Source organism: Cherax quadricarinatus, chromosome 19 (genome assembly GCF_038502225.1).
Source record: "Cherax quadricarinatus isolate ZL_2023a chromosome 19, ASM3850222v1, whole genome shotgun sequence".
NCBI classification, from domain to species: Eukaryota; Metazoa; Arthropoda; class Malacostraca; order Decapoda; family Parastacidae; genus Cherax; species Cherax quadricarinatus.
The window spans coordinates 4,693,478-4,714,532 of record NC_091310.1 but is presented as its reverse complement, the minus strand read 5'-3'; the positions used below and the strand labels follow the sequence as shown (position 1 = coordinate 4,714,532).

Genomic DNA, 21,055 nt, shown 5'->3' with positions numbered 1-21,055 from the left:
GGGTTTTTTCTTCATTTTTTGGGCTGCCATTGTGTGGGTTTACTAAATATTTTTGTTATGATGCAATTCATTTTTGTTTTGGTTATGTTAGGGCCGGGTTTTGGGAGTCAAAAAAAAAAAAAAACTTTCTAAACTTATCAAAGGTATATCAAATGTATATCAAAGGTATATCAAATGTATATCAAAGGTATATCAAATGTATATCAAAGGTATATCAAATGTATATCAATGTATATCAAAGCTGAAGGTAAATATTCACTTCCTATCTATCATGTCCACTTCCTATCTATCATGTCCACTTCCTATCTATCAAGTCCACTTCCTATCTATCATGTCGACTTCCTATCTATCAAGTCCACTTCCTATCTATCAAGTCCACTTCCTATCTATCATGTCCACTTCCTATCTATCATGTCCACTTCCTATCTATCATGTCCACTTCCTATCTATCATGTCCACTTCCTATCTATCAAGTCCACTTCCTATCTATCATGTCGACTTCCTATCTATCATGTCCACTTCCTATCTATCATGTCCACTTCCTATCTATCATGTCCACTTCCTATCTATCATGTCACTTAAGACATGATTATTACATAAGACTCTTCAGGAGTCAGCGGAGTCAGACTAGGTCTACTAATGAACCAGGCAGTTAGAGACAGCCGCAAGGATTCTATCGTATGGACCACAGCCTGGCTGATCAAGAACTAACTTAATAAATTATCAAGTTCCCTCATGAATGCAACTACGAGTTTGTTATTAATATCCCTTATAGATGAATGAAGTTGTTTTAAATGTATTGGTCCCCATATTGTCTCTAGAGTACTCATTGCCTCCATGTTTTTTCAGCGGAGGTTTTTCACACTATACTAAGCCTTTCGTTTCCTTTGGAATTGATTTCCAGGTGCAGGTTTAGTTCTGGTCTCTTCTCAAAAAAACCATACCCCCGGCCGGGATTGAACCCGCGGTCATAGAGTCTCAAAACTCCAGCCCGTCGCGTTAGCCACTAGACCAGCTAGCCACAATAAGATTCATCCAACTAGGTATATTTCTACACCATAGGAAAGTTAGCACAGGCACCTCTGTGACCACAAATGCAAGTTTTTACAGACGAATCTCCAGCTAGCGTGGCCGTGACGAACTCTAGCTCAAGTCCCTTTACTCTATGACTCTATGACCGCGGGTTCAATCCCGGCCGGGGGTATGGTTTATTTGCAATCGTGTCATTACGATTTCTTGAGTCTCTTCTCAGTTTTCCAGTTGTAAATTATGGTGAATCTTTTTGACCTACGTTCGTGGGGTTTTAAGTATTTTCAGCATTATAATTTAGGTGTTTGAGTTACAGACAGTGAATGATATCTGTTTATTCTCCAGCAAATATTTTGACCTACCTTATAAGAGGCAATTAGTATACAACAATACTCTATCTTAACTTCTCTCTCTTTTAATGTTCTAATCATCCAGTCGATCATTTTCCTTGTGGCTGGGTTTATAACATTTCTATCATTCTTAAGTATAAGATCTGGCTTAATAACGTCTATGTCTTTCTTTCAAATTATCAATGCATTTAGTGATTCAAGACCAACTTTAAGACTAGTCTTATATCAGCTTGAAGTCGCTCTCACACAAATTCTAGTTTACTCAGAATTGAAAGATATTGTCCTATGATTCACGTCTTTGTTTATGTTGAATATGATAAGGAGAATTGGGACAAATGCAATTTCTTAAGGTAAGAGTTTTTCTCTGTTGTAGTCACTGATTTTTCTCCTGTCCACTATTACTACACCCATTTGCATTTATTTGTTTTACACACATTTAATACGCTATTTCTCCACTGTTACACTTGTCGAAGGATTTATCAAAGTCTGTAAGCACTACTTTTGTATTTTGCTCATCTTTCAAGAATTAGTCGTAATGGTTGATGAGTTGTGATAGGTATGACCACCTCTGAACCTATACTGTCCTAGGTTACGCACTTGTTGCAAGTCAATGTGATTACCAATCTTGATTCATAAAATCCAGCTTCGTAAAAGTTTTATGTGTTTGTTTTGTAATTGTTTTGATACCACTATTATGATACAGGTTTATATCAGTGGGTGTTAGTTACTGTGGGAGACTCACGTGTCCACAATGACTGATTTCTTGCTGGTTTTATAATGAACATGGAGTTCCACTAGGCTGAGCCTGGGGAGGTGTCCGTGGACTTGCTGTCAAAGGGATTCTTTGAACTTCCCTGTAGTTAATGTTATGGCCGAAAATGTGATGATGTTGGCAGAGTTTTGGATCTTAACCATGAAAAACTAATTTGTATTATCAGTCATTACATTGATTCCTTGATAAAGCTCGAATTTTATTGTCGTTTCGTCACACAGTGGCTTCATCAGTCCATACAAAAGAGAATCGTGAAGAACAGGAGCAGTTTGAGGTAATCAGTCTCTCAGACTTGAGTCGATGTAATCAGTTCATCAATGTGGAAAAGAATACAGCATATGTGCGAAGTGGCTAATATACTGTAGGCACATATGCCTACAGTATATGCTGTATTCTTTTCATGACTGATGGACTGATTATATCGACTCAAGGCTGAGGGACTTATTACCTCAAACTTCTTATTACAACCCAGGCACAATAAGGCCTGTTATTCTGGGTGTAAAGGGGAACAAGGAGCAGAACAAACAGAGCTGAATGACTTTGAAATATATTTTCCTTCACCAAGAGCGATAGTAAGTATTTACAAGTATGTACACTATATACAGTTGGAAATGTAAGTGTACCACACGGTGAAGCAAGAGACAAAGACAGTCTGGAGACATAATGGACAACCGTGTTCAACCAGCTCTAGAATGGAAATGACAAGGGTGGACAGGTGAGTGGTGACCAAATCACCTCCACAATTGCCAGGCCCACCTTCTCATTGGCTGACCCTAAGTACTGATCGGACGACGGGGCCTCATCATCCGACCCTTAGTACTGGTTCGCTGGTTGGGGAGGTAGCCTTTTAATGAGCGTGTGTACATGTGCCGAATAAAGGTTACGTACTCTTTGCATGCCACACTCCTCTTGTTCTTCACCATTCTCCTTTGTATGGACTGATGAAGCCACTGTGTAGCGAAACGTTTCCTCATTAAAGATACCCAAGTGTTGCACATGTGTCTAATTTATCTATACATCACATTTCCTTTAAGCCGATGCCGGATACTATACGTAGATTCTGCCTTGGAATTTTATTAAAAAATATTTTGATTTCTTCCATTTTCAATTACAGATTTTGGCTCCATGTCTCTTCTGTATTCTTTATGAGTTATTCAGTTTGAGCACAATGTTTTCCGTCTCTCAAACCAGTGTCCGTGAAATAAATTCTACCTCTGTATGTGGCATTCAGCAGGCCTGTCACTCTTATTAAGAATAAACCAGGTTTTACTTAAGTAATATCTGTTGCACATACCATTAGCCTTAGGTCATCTATTTTATTTCCTGCACTCGGGCTATTTGTACAATAGATGCTGAGAAATACTTTGCTTCGCTTTTTATATTTAATGAGTTGTTTTCTGAACGTTTACCTAACGTATTTTGGCAATTTTTACTCTCCCCACTTCTAATCCTGCAGCTGTTTGTCTCTCACACACACCCATAGATCAGTCTTCTATCGGATTAAAGTTTTAAATAATTTAGCAATGACTTGTTAAACTGACTTGGCCAGTGTTGCTACCACTTTACCAGTGAGATGCACACCACCCACTGTTACATATTATCTGCTACAAACGTTATCCCAGTTGTCAAAGAATGAAATTCTAAGTTCCTGGTGTTTTTGGGCTAGCCAGCAATTTGCCTAAATTGCCGCAGACATCCATTCACTGCCCAATCACCTCCAGCGCGAATTGCCACATTAGATCAGGATTCGATTCATTGACTTAATTAGATCAACAGCTGCCCTGAAATTGGCCACTAGCATTTCACGTGTTTCCTAACAACATTATCTCCAGCACTAAAGCAGATAATGGGATTGTTTTCATTATTTGACTTTATGCTGCTTTCTTTTTAACCACATTACCATATCTGCTCCAAGGAAACACACCCCCTGTCTTACAGAAAGATTGATCCATATACTGAATCTGAGAATCACCAACAAGAATAATGTCGTTTTTCTTATTTGCTGAGGCATTCATTCTGCTTGTTTCCTTATCCACAACTGCACACTCGTCTTGAAGAACAGCAAAGCAACTTTTTCTACAAACCTGTTTCAACCACCATTTTCCATTCATTACGTCTACTATAATTCCCTATATTTCCGCCAACCTCTTTACAGTCGTTATTGCACATACTATAGTTCTTATCCAGATGTAATTTTAATTTACCTTTTTTTTATTATTTTTTTATTATCACACTGGCCGATTCCCACCAAGGCAGGGTGGCCCGAAAAAGAAAAACTTTCACCATCATTCACTCCATCACTGTCTTGCCAGAAGGGTGCTTTACACTACAGTTTTTAAACTGCAACATTAACACCCCTCCTTCAGAGTGCAGGCACTGTACTCCCCATCTCCAGGACTCAAGTCCAGCCTGCCGGTTTCCCTGAACCCCTTCATAAATGTTACTTTGCTCACACTCCAACAGCACGTCAAGTATTAAAAACCATTTGTCTCCATTCACTCCTATCAAACACGCTCACGCATGCCTGCTGAAAGTCCAAGCCCCTCGCACACAAAACCTCCTTTACCCCCTCTCTCCAACCTTTCCTAGGCCGACCCCTACCCCGCCTTCCTTCCACTACAGACTGATACACTCTTGAAGTCATTCTGTTTCGCTCCATTCTCTCTACATGTCCGAACCACCTCAACAACCCTTCCTCAGCCCTCTGGACAACAGTTTTGGTAATCCCGTACCTCCTCCTAACTTCCAAACTACGAATTCTCTGCATTATATTCACACCACACATTGCCCTCAGAAATGATATCTCCACTGCCTCCAGCCTTCTCCTCGCTGCAACATTCATCACCCATGCTTCACACCGATATAAGAGCGTTGGTAAAACTATACTCTCATACATTCCCCTCTTTGCCTCCAAGGACAAAGTTCTTTGTCTCCACAGACTCCTAAGTGCACCGCTCACCCTTTTCCCCTCATCAATTCTATGATTCACCTCATCTTTCATAGACCCATCCGCTGACACGTCCACTCCCAAATATCTGAATACATTCACCTCCTCCATACTCTCTCCCTCCAGTCTGATATTCAATCTATCTTTCATCGCCTAATCTTTTTGTTATCCTCATAACCTTACTCTTTCCTGTATTCACCTTTAATTTTCTTCTTTTGCACACCCTACCAAATTCACCCATAACAAGAACCTCTTTCTTAAGAACCAGAAACATCCTTTACAACTCTCACCTCTGCTTTTTGAAGTCTACAATGCTCCTGAAATCTTATCTCACAAACCACTGTGTTTTATGCTCAAACACTTCACTTAAATTCGTTGAGAAAGTCAGACATGTCTACACATCCTTTCTTAATCACTATCCTATTTGAACTGTATAACCCAATATATTTTATATATGTATATAGTAAAGAACTAGTGATGTGCAGCAAGTACGTTACATTTAATTCAACGTTCGTCACACAGTCATTTGACATACCCTCTCAACCTGTGAACTGATAATCCAGAGTGCAGCAGTTCTGTGACACCACTGTTGCGCTGACTGTCCAGTTATACCCACCAATCACGTGGAAGCTGGCTATGTAAGCCAAATTGACATCACTTCAGTGTAACTGGCTGGTTGACACACTTCACAAACGTTGGTCAGGATCACTACTGCTTTGAGTGACTGATTTGCACCATTAATCTGACTTCATCTTTATTTAATATTGTATATTGTGTTCCTGATATTTTCTCTTTTTCAACTAATGAATAATCAGAAAGATGGACGGGAGGATCGAACTGTGGCCCTGGTATTGGCTGCTCCTTTATTTCTGATCTTTAAAATCACAAAAGAGATTATTAAACTGTTTTGTGTCTCCCGTTTTGTTTACTGCAACTTTTCAGCTTTTATTTTTAATCTCATTTTTTTTTTTACACCGTTGAAGCTCCTCTTCTAAAAAAATTCCTCTTCACATTAAGACAAAACATCACAAGCTTCCTCAAAGTCAACTTACCTTAAGTTCCAAACCCAAGTTACTTCAACCAAACATCTGTTGTGATAAATGGTTTAAAAAACCGACAAGTTGAAGATTGAGACACTTATGCAACATACGGGAATCTTTATTGAGGAAACATTTCGCCACACAGTGGCTTCATCAGTCCAATACAAATCAGAAAGGTGTAAGGAGAGGAGGAGTTTGAGGTAATGAGTCCCTCAGCCTGGAGTCGATGTGTTCAGTCCATCAATCTTGTAGAAAGTACAGCACAGAGACGTAGACATGGCTTATATATTGTAGTCAGGTGAGGCGAAGCAGGAGAAGGCGGGGTCATAGTGGTGCCATCCACTAGTCGAAGTAGGTCTTCGTCCAAAGACTGGACAAGGTTGAAGAATTCTTTGTATCAAGATCCCATGATGTTGCAGTGTCCGACAGATGTGATAAATGGTATTGGACTGATGAAGCCACTGTGTGGCGAAACGTTTCCTCAATAAAGATTCCCATATGTTGCGTAAGTGTCTCAGTCTTCAAACACCTGTTACTTATGATCCGACCTGCGCTTGGAGTAGTGTAGATTATCTGTTATGGAATGTTTCAGGAAAACCGGTTAGTAGGAATTGAGATATAATGCTGAACGATGGAGATATTGTAGCTCTTAGGATCATTTGAATTTTGATATATGTACACTTCTGGCAAGACAGCTACTGGATATGTGAACTTACAAAATGTAGACTGCACCATCACCAATGTAGCGTCCTCAAAAAAAGACGCCGTAATTATTATATAGTTTTTCTTTTTAATCTAATAGTATACTGCTAAAACAAAAATATCTTGTTTTATGTTATTATTTGTTGTTTAGCATGTGTGTGTTGGTAGGATGTAACAACTACTCTACACTTTGTTCGTTGACAGATTTTGTGACTATCTACCCACGCTACGAACTACCTCTTCACTTGCTACATTGTTGGTGCACTTGGTAACCTGGCAGGTTACTTGACGTTCTCATCTGAAGACCATAGCTCTCTCTCTCTCTCTCTCTCTCTCTCTCCCTCTCTCTCTCTCTCTCACACACACACACACAGCTCCTCGTCGAGGCGGCATCTCTCTGCTCGTTTTATTAAGACTTCTTTTTCATAGTGTATTCACCTAATTGTGGTTGCAGGGGTTGAGAATCAGCTCCTGGCCCCACCTCTTCACTGATTGCTGCGAGGCCTTCTGTCTCTCTCTGCTCCCTGAGCTTTGTCGTACCTCGTCTTAAAGCTATGTATGGTTTCTGCCTCCACTACATCACTTGTTAGATTATTCCACTTCCTGACAACTCTATGACTGAAGAAATACTTCTTAATATTTCTTTGACTGGTTTGAGTCTTTAGCTTCCAACTGTGGCCTCTCATTTCTGTGTCCCCTCTCTGGAACATCCTGTCTCTGTCCACTTTATCTATTACATGCAGTATTTTGTATGTCGTTATCATGTCTCCCTTGACCCTCCTGAGCTACGGAACTAGCCTTGTTGCAAACCTTTGCACTCTCTCTAATTTCTTGACTTGCTTGACCAGGAGTGGGTTCCAAACTGATGCTGCATACTCCAGTATGGGCCTGACGTACACTGTGTACAGTGTCTTGAGCGATTCCTTACTATGGTATCGGAATGGTATTCTCAGGTTTGCCAGGCGCACATATGCTGCAGCAGTTATCTGGTTGATGTGTGCTTCTGGAGACGTGCTCGGTGTTATGCTTACCCCAAGATCTTTCTCCTTGAGTGAGGTTTCAAGTCTTTGGCCATCTAGCCTATACTCTGTCTGTGGTCATCTTTGCTCTTCCCCAATTGCATTTGGCGGGGTTGAATTCGAGAAACAAATTGCTGGACCACGTGACCAGCCTGTCCAGGTCTCTTTGTAGTCCTGCGTGATCCTCATCTGATTTAATGCTCCTCATTTACTTCACATCATCTGCGAACAGGGACACTTCTGAGTCTAGCCCTTCTGTCATGTCATTCGCATATACCAAAAATAGCACTGGTCCTAGGACTGACCCCTGTGGAACCCCGCTCGTCACAGGCGGCCATTGTGATACCTTATCACGTACCATGTCTCGTCGCCTCCCTGTCAGAGAATACTTGACAGGGAGGCATCAACGAGTCATTCATGGTACATGATGAGGTATCACAGTGGGCACCTTTGACGAGTGGTGTTCCACAGGGGTCAGTCCTAGTGTATGTTTCTGTTGGTGAGCCGAATCATACATCTCGTAATGCTGAAACTCTTCAAAGAACATTACTCAGAGGTAGTGATTTCTGACGTTTTCTGAGGTTGTGTCCAGAGACAATACCTCTGATCCCGAGTTAAATTCTTGAATTACTTTGTTCTGGCATCTATGCATTGTCATAGTCGGGAGCTGGAAATTGCTGAACATAGCTTCAGTAGTAAAGGAGTTGCAACCTTATGTAGAGGTCACCTTCATGTCTCATTCCTTGTCTGACACTGTGCAGTTCGCGGCTGCTTCTAGTATTCGTTTTGTTTGGTATTAGCTTATCTAGTCACATCAGTCACATTCTAAGTCGAGTATAACCGAACACACACACATACATACATATATTATTCTTGTACTTTTGAGTACTATTACAGTACCGTACCAGAGGGCACACAGTTTATAAGTGTACTTTGTGTACAGTTTCTCGCCTAAAGTGCTGATAGCACAGACTAAGCCTAATAACCGTAAAATATAATACCAAAGTTACACACCATCTCGTTAATTACTAAGCTCACGTTTGGTTGGTTTGTATTTATCCAGCTGTAACACAAAAGCGCTATTGAAAAGATCCATTTAATGTAGGATAACTGGACAATAATTATTAGTGACAACCTGTTTAACAACCATATACATGCTTGGTGCTACAGACGGATCAGTAAGTCATCTTCTAGTATTCTTTGGTAGAAGTCTCTGCTTGAAGATTTTGTATCATGTACTGCTGCTGCCACCACCACCACTGTTACAAAAAACGCGATTCTAAAAAGCTTAGAGATCTCCAGTGAATACTAGAAAGGACTGCCCTTCTAGCATCCAGCCTGTTACTGGGGTTTCGTAACAAGTAGTCAGTATCCTGGTCCAATTATCCATTAGAATTCAATAAGAATTATTAGTGCTTCAGGATTACAACTGGTAGGCTACTAACTAGAGAAATTAAAATTTAATAAATTTATTAATCAAAGTCTACAGGTATATTATCAAATTAAATTAAATTAATCAATTCAAACAAATTAATAATAATCACTTCTCTCGTGTACAGTATTATTGTGCTGAAAGCACATATCACATAATTATGTCTTAGGTACCATCTGGTACATTAACATTTAATAATACAATATACAAATAAGTTTGGGTGTATGTGTGTAAGTGCTCTAAGGAGTTCGCTATGTCTCACTACTCGACTAGACTTAAACCAGTGACTGACAAAGTCCTCAAATAAACTAACTTCTTGACCAACTAGCAATCAGAACAGTCTGCTTGAACAATAAAAGGAATGCTAAGCCCAATAGCAATATAACAAGCAACTGCGACACAATCGGGATCAAGGAGATAATATAATGACACTAAGTAGGGACCATCAGCAGATCCTCCACAAAAGTCACAAAACTCCCTTACTACTGAATCTAAGCTCAGCATAAGAAAATCCCCGACTGTGACAGTACACAGATACCAGTACAAATTAGGTCAGAAGCTACAGCTCAGGACCTGAGTTGTTTAGAGTGTCTATGCGACACACAACCTCAGTACAATGTCGAAAATCACTAAGTCTATACAATGTTCTGTGAACAGAGTCTCCAGAACTAACAACAATAATAAGACAGAGACGATCTTCCAACAAGGGCCAATAAGGGAGATTTAGGCTCGTCTTGTCAAGAATACGTCCAACCACCAAGCGAGTCTAGACCAGACTGAATACTTCAGGAGAGGTGTGAACCCCCCCCCCCTCTATCACCTGATAGCTCCATGGACAGTTGCTGCCCAGCAACAACGAGAAGCCGGCAGAGTAACGGGCCACAAGCGATAATTACAGTAGTTAGACAATCAAGACTTAAACTATGAGCATATAATATGTGTTACATCCTACCTAACAAAAGGAAACTAAGTCAAATAATAATATAAAGTCATATATTTACGATTTAGCTATTATTGCAAATATAAGCAATGTAAAATTATATGAAAAGGTAATATACATTATATACATATACATAATATACATTGTAACCCATTCAGGGGTTGCAACACCCCCCTCCCAACACGACAAACGGTCGCACTAGGAGTTGCATTAATGTCTTTCACATTGTTACTGATTACTTATGTCACATTAACAATACATTAATATTGAAATCTAGAGTCACTCTTGTGCCAAGCACTTAACATTTTGCAGTGTCCATATCACTAAGTTATGCCCCTAATACTAGGGCAGTACACAGTATCGTATCTCTGCATACTCGTGGTTATGTACATCAGTGTAGAGACAAGATAGCGTATACAAGCATGACACGTTGAGGCTCGATCATAGTAGTGGAGACTGCATATAAATAATAGTGCGATAGACAGGAGACAGCATTCCACTCTTAAGTAGGGGTTGTGGAATGCTTTGCAGTATGGACATCTGAGTATGAAACAGCTTAAGGTGTGTAGTAAGGGGGGGTCTGTGGCAGGACAGTGTTCCTCCATGCAGTAACATCGCCCACGCAACACTACCCACTCAACACTCAGCTTCTGTCTCCAACTGTTTCATCACACACATATCACTACTGTGAATATATAAATAACATAATTAGACATCACATGAGTATACATAGTTAACATGGGCTGGAGAGATTACGTTACTTTACTGAATTTGACATAGCAAGTAAAAAAAGGTATTTGGGCATAAAATTACGTTAATTTAATGTAACTGATAATTATTAAGGACGTGACAGAGCGTCAGCAATTACATTACAATGACCACTTATATGTTTTATACTAATAGGGTATGGTTGGATTCTGAGGGCCCACCTCATGATCCTAGCATTTTAACTCTTCATAGTGTTTATGTAAGTGAGTGGATTGTGGTCTGAAATGGGGAAGTGCCCAAATACACGTAAAAATGTTCCAAGGACACCACAAGAGCTAGATACGCTTTCTCAATAGTGGCATAATTTTTCTGGTGTCGTTTGAGCTTAAATGAATAGTAACATATAGGATGGAGAATGTCAGTGGATGTTGACTGTTGGAGTAGCACAGCTGGGTCAACACTGTGCCTACTCAACTTTGCTGGGTCAACACTTTGCCTACTCAACTTTGCTGGGTCAGCACTGTGCCTAACTAACTTTGCTGGTTTAACACTGTGCCTACTCAACTTTGCTGGATCAACACTGTGCCTACTCAAATTTGCTGGATGAACACCGTGCCTACTCAACTTTGCTGGGTCAACACTCTGCCTACTCAACTTTGCTGGGTCAACGCTGTTCCCATTCAACTTTGCTGGGTCAACACTGTGCCTAATCATCTTTGATGGGTCAACACTATGCCTTCAGAAATTTGCTGGGTCAACACTGTGCCTACTCAACTTTGCTGGGTCAACACTGTGCCTACTCAACTTTGCTGGGTCAACACTGTGCCTACTCAACTTTGCTGGGTCAACACGGTGCCTACTCAACTTTGTTGGGTCAAAACTGTGCCTGCTCAACATTGCTGGATCAACACTATGCCTACTCAACTTTGCTGGGTCAAAACTGTGCCTACTCAACTTTCCTGGGTCAACACTGTGCCTACTCAACTTTGCTGGGTCAACACTGTCCCTACTCAATTTTGCTGGGTCAACACTGTGCGTACTCAACTTTGCTGGGTCAACACTGTGCGTACTCAACTTTGCTGGGTCAACACTGTGCGTACTCAACTTTGCTGAGTCAACACTCTGCCTACTCAACTTTGCTGAGTCAACACTGTGCCTACTCAACTTTGCTGGGTCAACACTGTGCCTACACAACTTTGCTGGGTCAACACTGTGCCTACTCAACTTTGCTGGGTCAACACTGTGCCTACTCAACTTTGCTGAGTCAACACTGTGCCTAGTCAACTTTGCTGGGTCAACACTGTGCCTACTCAACTTTGCTGAGTCAACAATGTGCCTACTCAACTTTGCTGGTCAACACTGTGCCTACTCAACTTTGCTGTGTCAACACTGTGCCTAGTCGACTTTGCTGGGTCAATACTGTGCCTAGTCGTCTTTGCTGGGTCAACACTGTCCCTATTCAACTTTGCTGAGTCAACATTGTGCCTACTCAACTTTGCTGGGTCAACACTGTGCCTACTCAACTTTGCTGGGTCAACACTGTGCCTAGTCAACTTTGCTGGGTCAACACTGTGCCTACTCAACTTTGGTGGGTCAACACTGTGCCTAGTCGTCTTTGCTGGGTCAACACTGTGATTAATCAACTTTGTTGGGTCAACACTGTGCCTACTCAACTTTGTTGGGTCAACACTGTGCCTACTCAACTTTGCTGGGTGAACACTGTGCCTACTCATCTTTGCTGAGTCAACACTGTGCCTACTCAAGTTTGGTGGATCAACACAGTGGCTACTCAACTTTACTGGGTCAACATTGTGCCTACTCAACTTTGCTGGGTCAACATTGTGCCTACTCAACTTTGCTGAGTTAACACTGTGCCTTCTCAACTTTGCTGAGTCAACACTGTGCCTACTCAACTTTGCTGGGTCAACACTGTGCCTACTCAACTTTGCTGGGTCAACACTGTGCCTACTCAACTTTGTTGGGTAAATCCTGTGCCTACTCAACTTTGCTGGGTCAACACTGTGTCTACTCAACTTTTCTGGGTCAACTCTGTGCCTACTCAAGTTTGCTGGGTCAGCACTGTGCCTACTCAATTTTACTGGGTCAACACTGTGCCTACTCAAATTTGCTGGGACAACACTGTGCCTACTCAACTTTGCTGGGACAACACTGTGCCTACTCAACTTTGCTCTGTGAACACTGTGCCTACTCAACTTTGCTGGGTCAACACTGTGCCTACTCAACTTTGCTGGGTCAACACTGTGCCTTGTCAACTTTGCTGGGTCAACACTGTGGCTACTCAACTTTGCTGGGTCAACACTGTGCCTACTCAACTTTGCTGAGTCAACACTGTGAATACTCAACTTTGCTGGGTCAACACTGTGCCTACTCAACTTTGCTTGGTCAACACTGTGCCTACTCAACTTTGCTGGGTCAACACTGTGCCTACTCAACTTTACTGAGTCAACACTGTGCCTACTCAACTTTGCTGGGTCAACACTGTGCCTACTCAACTTTGCTGGGTCAACACTGTGCCTAATCAACTTTCCTGAGTCAACACTGTGCCTTCTCAACTTTGCTGGGTCAACACTGTGCCTACTCAACTTTGCTGAGTCAACACTGTGCCTTCTCAACTTTTCTGGGCCAACACTGTGCCTACTCAACTTTGCTTTGTGAACACTGTGCCTACTCAACTTTGCTGGGTCAACACTGCCTACTCAACTTTGCTTTGTGAACACTGTGCCTACTCAACTTTGCTTGTTCAACACTGTGCCTACTCAACTTTGCTGGGAGAACACTGTCCCTCCTCAATGATACTGGGTCAGCACTGTGCCTACTCAACTTTGCTGGATCAACACTGTGCCTACTCAAATTTGCTGGGTGAACACTGTGCCTCCTCAACTTTGCTGGGTCAACACTGTGCCTACTCAACTTTGCTGGGTCAACACTGTGCCTACTCAACTTTGCTGGGTCAACACTGTGCCTACTCAACTTTGCTGGGTCAACACTGTGCCTACTCAACTTTGCTGGGTCAACACTGTGCCTAATCATCTTTGATGGGTCAACACTGTGCCTACTCAACTTTGCTGGGTCAACACTGTGCCTACACAACTTTGCTGGGTCAACACTGTGCCTACTCAACTTTGCTGGGTCAACACTGTGCCTACTCAACTTTGATGAGTCAACACTGTGCCTACTCAACTTTGCTGGGTCAACACTGTGCCTACTCAACTTTGCTGGGTCAACACTGTGCCTAATCAACTTTGCTGAGTCAACACTGTGCCTTCTCAACTTTGCTGGGTCAACACTGTGCCTACTCAACTTTGCTTTGTGAACACTGTGCCTTCTCAACTTTTCTGGGCCAACACTGTGCCTACTCAACTTTGCTGGGTCAACATTGTGCCTACTCAACTTTGCTGGGTCAACACTGTGCCTGCTCAACTTTGCTGAGTCAACACTGTGCCTTCTCAACTTTGCTGAGTCAACACTGTTCCTAGTCAACTTTGCTGAGTCAACACTGTGCCTACTCAACTTTGCTGGGTCAAAACTGCGCCTACTCAACTTTGCTGAGTCAACACTCTGCCTTCTCAACTTTGCTGGGTCAACACTGTCCCTACTCAACTTTTCTGGGTCAACACTGTGCCTACTCAACTTTGTTGAGTAAATCCTGTGCATACTCAACTTTGCTGGGTCAACACTGTGTCCACTCAACTTTGCTGGGTCAACACTGTGCGTACTCAAGTTTGCTGGGTCAGCACTGTGCCTACTCAACTTTGCTGGGTGAGCACTGTGCCTACTCAACTTTGCTGGGACAACACTGTACCTACTCAAGTTTACTGGGTCAACACTGCGTCTACTTAACTGTGCTGGGACAATACTGAGCCTACTCAACTTTACTTGGTCAACACTGTGCCTACTCAACTTTGATGGGACAACGCTGTGCCTACTTAGCTTTGCACTGTGAACACTGTGCCTACTCAACTTTGCTTGGTCAACACTGTGCCTACTCAACTTTGCTGTTACAACACTGTGCCTACTCAACTTTGCTGGGTGAACACTGTGCCTACTCAACCTTGCTAGGTCAACACTGTGCCTACTCAACTTTGTTAGGTCAACACTGTGCCTACTCAACTTTGCTGAGTCAACACTGTACCTACTCAACTTTGCTGGGTCAACCCTGTGCCTAATCAACTTTGTTGGGCCAACACTGTGCCTACTCAAATTTGCTGGGTCAACACTGTGCCTACTCAACTTTGTTGGGTCAACACTGTGCCTACTCAACTTTGCTGGGTCAACACTTTGCCTACTCAACGTTGCTGGGTCAGCACTGTGCCTACCTAACTTTGCTGGGTTAACACTGTGCCTACTCAACTTTGCTTGATCGACACTGTGCCTACCCAAATTTGCTGGGTGAACACTGTGCCTACTCAACTTTGCTGGGTCAACACTGTGCCTACTCAACTTTGCTGGATCAACACTGTGCCTACTCAACTTTGTTGGGTCAACACTGTGCCTACTCAACTTTGTTGGGTCAACACTGTGCCTACTCAACTTTGCTGGGTCAACACTCTGCCTACTCAACTTTGTTGGGTCAAAACTGTGCATTCACAAATTTGCTGGGTCAACACTGTGCCTACTAAACTTTGCTGGGTCAACACTGTGCCTACTCAACTTTGTTGGGTCAACACTGCGCCTACTCAACTTTGCTGGGTCAACACTCTGCCTACTCAACTTTGCTGGGTCAACACTGTGCCTACTCAACTTTGCTGGGTCATCACTGTGCCTACTCAAGTTTGCTTAGTCAGCACTGTGCCTTCTCAACTTTACTGGGTCAACACTGTGCCTACTCAACGTTGCTGGGTCAACAATGTGCCTACTCAACTTTTCTGGGTCAACACTGTGCCTACTCAACTTTGTTGGGTAAATCCTGTGCCTACTCAACTTTGCTGGGTCAACACTGTGTCTACTCAACTTTGCTGAGTCAACACTGTGCCTACTCAAGTTTGCTGGGTCAGCACTGTGCTTACTCAACTTTGCTGGGTCAGCACTGTGCCTACTCAACTTTGCTGGGACAACACTGTACCTACTCAAGTTTGCTGGGTCAACACTGCGTCTACTTAACTGTTCTGGGACAACACTGTGCCTACTCAACTTTACTGGGTCAGCACTCTGCCTACTCAACTTTGTTGGGACAACACTGTGCCTACTCAGCTTTGCTCTGTGAACACTGTGCCTACTCAACTTTGCTTGGTCTACACTGTGCCTACTCAAATTTGCTGTTACAACACTGTGCCTACTCAACTTTGCTGGGTGAACACTGTGCCTACTCAACTTTGCTAGGTCAACACTGTGCCTACTCAACTTTGTTAGGTCAACACTGTGCCTACTCAACTTTGCAGGGTCAACACTGTACCTACTCAACTTTGCTGGGTCAACCCTGTGCCTAATCAACTTTGCTAGGCCAACACTGTGCCTACTCAAATTTGATGGGTCAACACTGTGCCTACTCAACTTTGCTGGGTCAACACTGTGCCTACTCAACTTTGCTGGGTCAACACTTTGCCTACTCAACTTTGCTGGGTCAGCACTGTGCCTAACTAACTTTGCTGGGTTAACACTGTGCCTACTCAACTTTGCTGGATCAACACTGTGCCTACTCAAATTTGCTGGGTGAACACTGTGCCTACTCAACTTTGCTGGGTCAACACTGTGCCTACTCAACTTTGCTGGGTCAACACTGTGCCTACTCAACTTTACTGGGTCAACATTGTGCCTAATCATCTTTGATGGGTCAACACTGTGCCTTCACAAATTTGCTGGGCCAACACTGTGCCTACTCAACTTTGCTGGGTCAACACTGTGCCTACTCAACTTTGTTGGGTCAACACTGTGCCTACTCAACTTTGCTGGGTCAACACTGTGCCTACTCAACTTTGCTGGGTCAACACTGTGCCTACTCAACTTTGCTGGGTCAACACTGTGCCTACTCAACTTTGTTTGGTCAAAACTGTGCTTGCTCAACATTGCTGGGTCAACACTATGCCTACTCAACTTTGCTGGGTCAAAACTGTGCCTACTCAACTTTGCTGGGTCAACACTGTGCCTACTCAACTTTGCTGGGTCAACACTGTGCCTACTCAACTTTGCTGAGTCAACACTGTGCCTACTCAACTTTGCTGGGTCAACACTGTGCCTACTCAAATTTTCTGGGTCAACACTGTGCCAACTCAACTTTGCTGGGTCAACACTGTGCCTACTCAACTTTGCTGAGTCAACACTGTGCCTACTCAACTTTGCTGGGTCAACACTGTGCCTACTCAACTTTGCTGGGTCAACACTGTGCCTACTCAACATTGCTGAGTCAACACTGTGCCTAGTCAACTTTGCTGGGTCAACACTGTGCCTACTCAACTTTGCTGGGTCAACACTGTGCCTACTCAACTTTTCTGGGACAACACTGTGCCTACTCAACTTTACTGGGTCAGCACTCTGCCTACTCAACTTTGTTGGGACAACACTGTGCCTACTCAGCTTTGCTCTGTGAACACTGTGCCTACTCAAATTTGCTGGGTCAACACTGTCCCTACTCAACTTTGCTGGGTGAACACTGTGCCTACTCAACTTTGCTGGGTCAACCCTGTGCCTAATCAACTTTGTTAGGTCAACACTGTGCCTACTCAACTTGGCTGGGTCAACACTGTGCCTACTCAACTTTGCTGAGTCAACACTGTGCCTAGTCAACTTTGCTGGGTCAACACTGTGCCTACTCAACTTTGCTGGGTCAACAATGTGCCTACTCAACTTTGCTGGTCAACACTGTGCCTACTCAACTTTGCTGGGTCAACACTGTGCCTACTCAACTTTGCTGGGTCAACACTGTGCCTACTCAACTTTGCTGGGTCAACACTGTGCCTACTCAACTTTGCTGGGTGAACACTGTGCCTACTCAACTTTGCTGGGTCAACACTGTGCCTACTCAACTTTGCTGGGTCAACACTGTGCCTACTCAACTTTGCTGGGTCAACACTGTGCCTACTCAACTTTGCTGGGTCAACACTGTGCCTACTCAACTTTGCTGGGTCAACACTGTGCCTTCTCAACTTTGCTGGGTCAACACTGTGCCTACTCAACTTTGCTGGGTCAACACTGTGCCTACTCAACTTTGCTGGGTGAACACTGTGCCTACTCAACTTTGCTGAGTCAACACTGTGCCTACTCAACTTTGCTGGGTCAACACTGTGCCTACTCAACTTTGCTGGGTCAACACTGTGCCAACTCAACTTGGCTGGGTCAACACTGTGTCTACTCAACTTTGCTGGGTCTACACTGTGCCTAATCAACTTTGCAGGGTGATCACTGTGCCTACTCAACTTTGCTGGGTCAACACTGTGTCTACTCAACTTTGCTGGGTCAACACTGTGCCTACTCAAGTTTGCTGGGTCAGCACTGTGCCTACTCAACTTTGCTGGGTGAGCACTGTGCCTACTCAACTTTGCTGGGTCAGCACTGTGCCTACTCAACTTTGCTGGGTGAGCACTGTGCCTACTCAACTTTGCTGGGTCAGCACTGTGCCTACTCAACTTTGCTGGGACAACACTGTACCTACTCAAGTTTGCTGGGTCAACACTGTGCCTACTCAACTTTGCTGGGTGAGCACTGTGCCTACTCAACTTTGCTGGGTCAGCACTGTGTCAACTCAACTTTGCTGGGACAACACTGTGCCTACTCAACTTTGCTCTGTGAACTCTGTGCCTACTCAACTTTGCTTGGTCAACACTGTGCCTACTCAACTTTGCTGGGAGAACACTGTCCCTCCTCAATGATACTGGGTCAGCACTGTGCCTACTCAACTTTGCTGGGTCAGCACTGTGCCTACTCAACTTTGCTGGGTGAACACTGTGCCTACTCAACTTTGCTAGGTCAACACTGTGCCTACTCAACTTTGTTAGGTCAACTCTGTGCCTACTCAACTTTGCTGGGTCAACACTGTGCCTACTCAACTTTGCTGGGTCAACACTGTGCCTACTCAACTTTGCTGGGTGAACACTGTGCCTACTCAACTTTGCTGAGTCAACACTGTGCCTACTCAACTTTGCTGGGTCAACACTGTGCCTACTCAACTTTGCTGGGTCAACTTTGTGCCTACTCAACTTTGCTGGGTCAACACTGTGCCTAGTCGTCTTTGCTGGGTCAACACTGTGATTACTCAACTTTGCTGGGTCAACACTGTGCCTACTCAACTTTGCTGGGTCAACACTGTGCCTACTCAACTTTGCTGGGTCAACACTGTGCCTACTCAACTTTGCTGGGTCAACACTGTGCCTACTCAACTTTGCTGGGTCAACACTGTGCCTACTCAACTTTGCTGGGTCAACACTGTGCCTACTCAACTTTGCTGGGTCAACATTGTGCCTACTCAACATTGCTGGGTCAACACTGTGCCTACTCAACTTTGCTGAGTCAACACTGTGCCTTCTCAACTTTGCTGAGTCAACACTGTGCCTACTCAACTTTGCTGGGTCAACACTGTGCCTACTCAACTTTGCTGGGTCAACACTGTGCCTACTCAACTTTTGATAAGTCAACACTGTGCCTTCTCAACTTTGCTGGGTCAACACTGTGCCTACTCAACTTTGCTTAGTCAACATTGTGCCTTCTCAACTTTACTGGGTCAACACTGTGCCTACTCAACTTTTCTGGGTCAACACTGGGCCTACTCAACTTTGTTGGGTAAATCCTGTGCCTACTCAACTTTGCTGGGTCAACACTGTGTCTACTCAACTTTGCTGGATCAACGCTGTGCCTACTCAAGTTTGCTGGGTCAGCACTGTGCCTACTCAACTTTGCTGGGTGAGCACTGTGCCTACTCAACTTTGTTGGGTCAGCACTGTGCCTACTCACTTTGCTGGGTGAGCACTGTGCCTACTTAACTTTGATGGGTCAGCACTATGCCTACTCAACTTTGCTGGGACAACACTGTACCTACTCAAGTTTGCTGGGTCAACACTGCGTCTACTTAACTGTGCTGGGGCAATACTGTGCCTACTCAACTTTGCTGCGACAACACTGTGCCTACTCAACTTTGCTCTGTGAACTCTGTGCCTACTCAACTTTGCTTGGTCAACACTGTGCCTACTCAACTTTGCTGGGAGAACACTGTCCCTCCTCAAGGATACTGGGTCAGCACTGTGCCTACTCAACTTTGCTGTTACAACACTGTGCCTACTCAACTTTGCTGGGTGAACACTGTGCCTACTCAACTTTGCTAGGTCAACACTGTGCCTACTCAACTTTGTTAGGTCAACACTGTGCCTACTCAACTTTGCTGGGTCAACACTGTACCTACTCAACTTTGCTGGGTCAACCCTGTGCCTAATCAACTTTGCCGGGCCAACACTGTGCCTATTCAAATTTGCTGGGTCAACACTGTGCCTACTCAACTTTGCTGGGTGAACACTGTGCCTACTCAACTTTGCTGAGTCAACACTGTGCCTACTCAACTTTGCTGGGTCAACACTGTGCCTACTCAACTTTGCTGGGTCAACATTGTGCCTACTCAACATTGCTGGGTCAACACTGTGCCTACTCAACTTTGCTGAGTCAACACTGTGCCTTCTCAACTTTGCTGAGTCAACACTGTGCCTACTCAACTTTGCTGGGTCAACACTGTGCCTACTCAACTTTGCTGGGTCAACACTGTGCCTACTCAACTTTTGCTGAGTCAACACTGTGCCTTCTCAACTTTGCTGGGTCAACACTGTGCCTACTCAACTTTGCTTAGTCAACATTGTGCCTTCTCATCTTTACTGGGTCAACACTGTGCCTACTCAACTTTGCTTGGTGCCTACTCAACTTTCCTGGGTCAACTGTGCCTACTCAACTTTGTTGGGTAAATCCTGTGCCTACTCAACTTTGCTGGGTCAACACTGTGTCTACTCTACTTTGCTGGGTCAACACTGTGCCTACTCAAGTTTGCTGGGTCAGCACTGTGCCTACTCAACTTTGCTGGGTGAGCACTGTGCCTACTCAACTTTGCTGGGTCAGCACTGTGCCTACTCATCTTTGCTGGGTGAGCACTGTGCCTACTCAACTTTGCTGGGTCAGCACTGTGCCTAC

General features: G+C 43.8%; 1 protein-coding gene across 1 annotated transcript in view; it reads left to right on the top strand.

Moving 5' to 3' along the window:
- The window catches only part of LOC128688200 (cell adhesion molecule Dscam1), an 876,413-nt gene that overhangs the window by 80,366 nt on the left and 774,992 nt on the right, over window positions 1-21,055 (top strand). The gene's annotated exons all lie outside the window — the stretch shown is intronic.